The following is a 5,708-nucleotide window of genomic DNA, read 5'->3' on the forward strand; positions in this document are numbered from 1 at the left end:
CATTATTTTAGTCCACCCCAACAGAATGGTCTTTTCAATCCTCTGATCTGCTCCTGTCTTTCCTGATCAGGGATGTACAAATTGTGCTGGAGCAGAACTTACCAGTTCCTTGTACAAAAGCTTTAATTCCTTTTCATTGGGAAGGTCTCCCTTGGGCCATGGATCAACACTGCACAAGATTAACTGCTTGATTGGTTTAGAGTAAAAATCCTCTCTGTCAAAATTAATTAAAAAATAACTAGTGTCCTAAATACTAACACATGTGCACAATGACCATGAAAGGCAGAGTTACAAAGATGAATCTTACAGTTAAAGAATCATCTTCAGACTGAGGATGGGTACCAGGATTGTAAATAGCTCAACAAAAACCTTTGAATTATACTGAATTTGGAATCATTGCCAGTATTAGCAAGAACTAAAAGGGGAAAATGCAGCATATATAGGGCAAATGAGCAATAGAGAAATAATACGATGAAATTAGAATTGAAAAAATATATGTTGACAGATATAGGAACTGAAGAGAGGAAATGTGAACTCAAAGCTGTGGAGTAAGATTTAAATTTTAGTTCAATGGAAAAGTTTTTTCTTCTTTACAGCTATAATTGTATATACAAATTGCACTATTACAGCCCAAATGTCTTGATTCCACCATCCAATCCGAGATAAAATTACTAAGTTCAGACATATCCTTCAGTATACACACTTATATTTTAGTAATTAAACAGGAACAATCCTTCCATTAGGCTTTGTGAGAGTACCTGTACTGAAAGCCTACAGCAGCAGGATTTTTTTGTATAGCAAGACATGCAGGACCCACTGTGGAACAGCCTGCTCCTGAAGGACTGAGCCCTATGTGATTGACCCATGCTATAGCAGGGGAAGAATGTGATGAGGAAGGAATAGCAGAGATAAGGAGCACAGCCCCATTTCCCATCCCAGTATGCCTCTGGTGGGGAGGAGGGAGGGAGGTCACCAATGAATTTGAGCCTGTGAAAAAGGGAGGGTGAGGGGGGAAGGTGTTTTAAGATTTGGGTATATATTTTTTTACCTACTCTAATTTGGTTATATTTAAGTAAATTTCTCTGATTTGAGTCTGTTTTGCCTGTGACAGTAATTGGTGAGTGATGTCTCCCTGCCCTTATCTTTATCCACTAGTCATTCATTATATTTTCTCTGCCCTGTCCAGCTGAAGAAAGGAGTGACAGAGCAACATGGGTGGGCACCTGGCATCCAGCCAGTATCAGCCCGACACAAGACATCTTATTAAAGCCCCTATGTAATTCTAGTTGTTAGCAATAGCCTTACTCAGGTTCTAGAACTCTGAATACAGAAAAAAAAAAAAAAAGAAAAAATAGAGATTTGAAAGTCTGGAGGCATTATCTATTACCCCCACAAATACCTTACTTTAATTGGATGAAGAAACGACATCTAAAAATTAAGATGCACCATTGTTATTTGAATTGGTTCGTTCAATAACCTTACCTGCTTCTCTTACTAAAAACCTGAATTATGACTTCAGATTAGCATCCCTTCAGATCAAGCCTTGAAGTTCCCACAGTCGTCACTCTGGTGATCCTGCTTAGAGCTGATGCAAATCACCAGCTTGGTGCTGGCAGCTGCAGTTCATTTTTGATGATGCCTGACACAAGGACAGAAAGTCAAGTCAGTATTTATTCTTGTTTCTTTTCCTTGCTTCTTTTTTCTATTCTTTTTCCTTTTCCTTTGCAGGAGAGGCTGATGAGAATTTATGTTTCTGTATTTCTCATTTTAGGTATTTAGGGGGCCAAGAAGTACTTTTGGTAGATGACACAGGGATCATTTTAAGGAGAAACTGGATTCTGTAACTGATTAATTCTTATCTTTTAGCTTTTCTGTATGATAGCAGAGTTTCTATGATAGGAGTTTAAAACTTTCAACAGAGCACAGAGTTTTTTGTTGTTTGTTGGTATTTTAAAATGGCTTTTTGGGGTTTGAGCTTTTTTTAGAGGTATTAGTCTCTCAAAGAATTGCTGGAAAGTATCCAGAAAGAATTAAGCCTCTGAGATGATAGAAAATAAAAACTTAAAAGAATAAGGATTGATTAGAACATTGTAATTAGGTTCAGCATGTCTTTCAAACCCACTAAATTGCCTGTCTCTTTAAACTAGCCCTTTCTCTGCTGTAACAAAGGAGAAATATGCCTAGTTCTCTTTATCTTCTTTGTTTTATCATCCATTGCTGACAGGAATCATAAAATCACTGAGCTGATAGCAGTAGCAGAGCAAGGCTTGCACATCACTCAAAGTTAATGCTCATATAGCTCATACCACTTTGATGCAATTAATTACATATCGTTTTTCTATAGTATTAATTGTAGGTTTTCTGTCAAAAGATATTCATCTGGGAAAAAAGGAAAAAAGTAAAGAAAGCTCTTCTGTCCCCCGAAATGAAATTATGTCATCATGGAGAAGAATAAGAACGCTGTCATTTCTGTCCATTAGGACTCTGTATGTTTTGATTTTTCATGTGACCTTTTCTATTCAAAATAAAATGGATCTTTCCTCTACATACAACTGACTTCAGGAATGTAAATTACTTATATTAGTGATGCACAAAGAAAGGCTTGCAAGTAGAGTAAATGAACTCTACAAGAGAAAGATAAAACTTTAACTTATTAGAAAATTATTTAAAGGCCTTAACCTCTTCTGTTCTAAAAACAGTTAATACATGTATTTTAATACCAGGCTCTTTAGAAGAAGGGTTGCTTCATTTTGCTCTCTCTCAGATGATTTAGAAGGGTTTCTTAGACTAGTTTCATATTTCTAATTTCACCCTTAGCAACAAGAGTCATGAACTTTTCTAGAGTGATGCTATGCCTTCTTTCTGGCAGAAAAATGTTTATGAGCTATCATTCATTAAATTAATTCCAGGTATTTTTAGTCTTCTCTTCATCTACTGATTGGGAACCTTACATTTAAATCTCTGCATGTATTTGCATGTAAAGATTTTTAAAAGTTGTTAATTCAGAGCTCTGTAACACAGATTCATCTAAAGATAGGTGGTTTTAAAAATTAGATTTCTAGATACCATTATGTGTAAAAACTTGAATCCTGCTACACTGCTGGTTTTCTTTTTGTATGTCTTTGGTGGTCCCTTCCCTTCCCTTCCCTTCCCTTCCCTTCCCTTCCCTTCCCTTCCCTTCCCTTCCCTTCCCTTCCCTTCCCTTCCCTTCCCTTCCCTTCCCTTCCCTTCCCTTCCCTTCCCTTCCCTTCCCTTCCCTTCCCTTCCCTTCCCTTCCCTTCCCTTCCCTTTTGTTGGGGTTTTCTTTTGTTCACTTCTTTCTTGGTAGCAAGCTTTTGGAAGCAAAAATATTCCTCTGAGATCTATTTGCATGTTAATAGAAGTTGAGAAATACTGGTCAGCTAGCTGTCAATTTTGGTCCATTAGCCATGTTATGCCTCATCTATTGTAGGTAGATTAATGCTTCATGCATTATTAAAAAGTTAATATTTTGTAGTAGGAAAACAAAAATAGACTGTTTTATTCCTCCTAATATATATTTAAACTTTTTTTTTTTAACTAACTAAGCAGATTCCATTGATTTGATTTGAAAGTTTGATATGGGTAAAATGACAGAAGTTGCATTATAAAAACTGCCAGAGGCCCCTTGAGGAAAGCATATGTTTCTGCATATTAGGAACTTTTTCACTGAAAATATTTTTGTAATTTCTTAACATTTTGATGCATAAAAGTTGAGAATGGAATTAACTGTGATAAATATCTAAAAATTTCCTTCATCTTTCAAGAACCCAGACTCCTTCTAGAATACAAAGATGGACATTGACAGCAATAATAACTGAAACATAGACTTATTTTCCTTATATTGTCCATTGATTGCTTTCTGACTGTGGTTTAATTTGTTACTCATTTCCTATTGCATATAAAACACACTGCAAAAGCTTATAGATATGATATATTGAATAAAAAAATCTCCTGATATGTGTATATCATTAAATTGAAATGTGGCATCTTGGCATTTCTAAATCATCTGAGTGCTAATGTAAATACAGATCACTCACTTGTGAAAGGTCTGTTGGAAATCACAGCCATTACTCTTTGTATTCATCATCCCATAACTTTAAAATGCTTTTGGTGTCAGATCTTTCAGTCTGAGTTGTGAGTTCTCTGGTTCCAGCAGTGGAGAAGAAGTTAATGATTTGCTGAATTAGTCACAGTGTATTTTAGATATTAAGGCCAAACAGCTTTACATAAGCATAGGCTGGTTTATTTGCATCTTTCAAAAAATGACCTACATATGTCTTCCAAAAGTAATCAGATGTTGCTTGTCTTCAACTACTTGAAGCTACAGCCTCAATGTTATTTGATATAACACAATAGATATTAAGGCCTTTTAAAGTCTAAGAGATTTAAAAGTAAATTAGATTAATGCTTCATAATTTAGACCAAAATTAAGATTAATTAAAAATCTAGGCTCTGAGAAGCATATATCTAGGTTATGGTGATATCTGTTTACATTTTATTTTTTAAAAATCTACTGTTTTAGGCATTTAGGCATATTTAGCTTGCTATGTAATGGAAAAATGCAGAGAAAAAAGGGCCAGACTCTTTTCAGAAAAAAAATATACTATTTCAATTAGATATAAATTAAAAAGAAAATTAGCATGAGGGTGCTTGTATGCCCCAGCAAGGACTCATAAAATCTCTGTCCTTGAAGAGATCAAAAAACTTGACCAAACATAGCCCTGGGCAGTCCTTTGTAATAGTACCCACTCCTGGCAGCAGGTTGGTCTAGGTGACCTCTGCACACCCTTCCAGTCTGTGGGATTTTGTGTTGCTGATGCCTTATCCACCTTTAAATCACAAGCCAAACAAGATTAAAATGAAAAAAAAAAAAAGTTTACTATTTATTATGACCGTGATATGACCATGAACGTCCTCCAGGTACACTTATGTTGCAATGCACATGTGATATAGGAATTCAACAATTTGATAAATGTAGGAAATTGGCATAATTGACAAGAATCCCAAGTTAGAAACACAGTTGATGAAGTAATTTCCCTCTTGGTTCAGCCCCCTACTGAAGGTTCCCCCTCTGCTTCCAGCCCCACACTGTTTATGTCTAAATACATGGGAAAGTGACAAGGCCTTGTTTCACTGATGAAACAGGACTACAATAGGATTCCAGGAATGTGTTTTCCTAAAAAAGTACTGAAGCTAGCTAAGAAACTATGTAACTATACAATAATAGTATACAGAGCTATGAGCATATGCAAAAGCAAAAATCTCTTTCACATTAGTGCTGTGGGAAGTTTCTGTATCAGTGAATTTCAGGCCATGCCAGGGAAATACATGATTACTGTGGAATTGTCATGTTCACTTGTTACCAATGCTTTTCCTACAAGCCACTTGAAGGAAGATTATTTTGGCCCAACCCTACATGTCCCTTCCTATTTGTTTTTTATTAACTTTGATCTAGCAGAATTCATGTTTCCTCCCCACATATGCCTGAGCTTTTCCTTTTGCCTTTCATTTCTGTGACGACAACACAGACTGACACATATTTAAAAAGAACCCATTAAAGAACAAGGAGATCTAACTTAAGTTTACAGCCATGTTGCAAATGTGATGATGAATCCATTTTGTGTTAAACCAAGAAACTACAACAACTTTAATTCCTTCAACTCTGAGCTTCTATTTTACTGTATCTA

At 35.8% G+C, this 5,708-nt stretch overlaps 1 long non-coding RNA gene across 1 annotated transcript; it reads left to right on the forward strand.

Moving 5' to 3' along the window:
• The first annotated feature begins 1,009 nt into the window (after positions 1-1,009).
• On the forward strand, positions 1,010-2,556 carry LOC135291526 (uncharacterized). The gene is made up of 3 exons (XR_010354341.1): positions 1,010-1,117; positions 1,520-1,662; positions 2,345-2,556. It is a non-coding gene; the product is annotated as an uncharacterized LOC135291526 (long non-coding RNA).
• Positions 2,557-5,708: the final 3,152 nt, after the last annotated feature.

The sequence above is a fragment of the Passer domesticus genome, chromosome Z (genome assembly GCF_036417665.1).
Source record: "Passer domesticus isolate bPasDom1 chromosome Z, bPasDom1.hap1, whole genome shotgun sequence".
In the NCBI taxonomy this organism is placed as follows: domain Eukaryota; kingdom Metazoa; phylum Chordata; class Aves; order Passeriformes; family Passeridae; genus Passer; species Passer domesticus.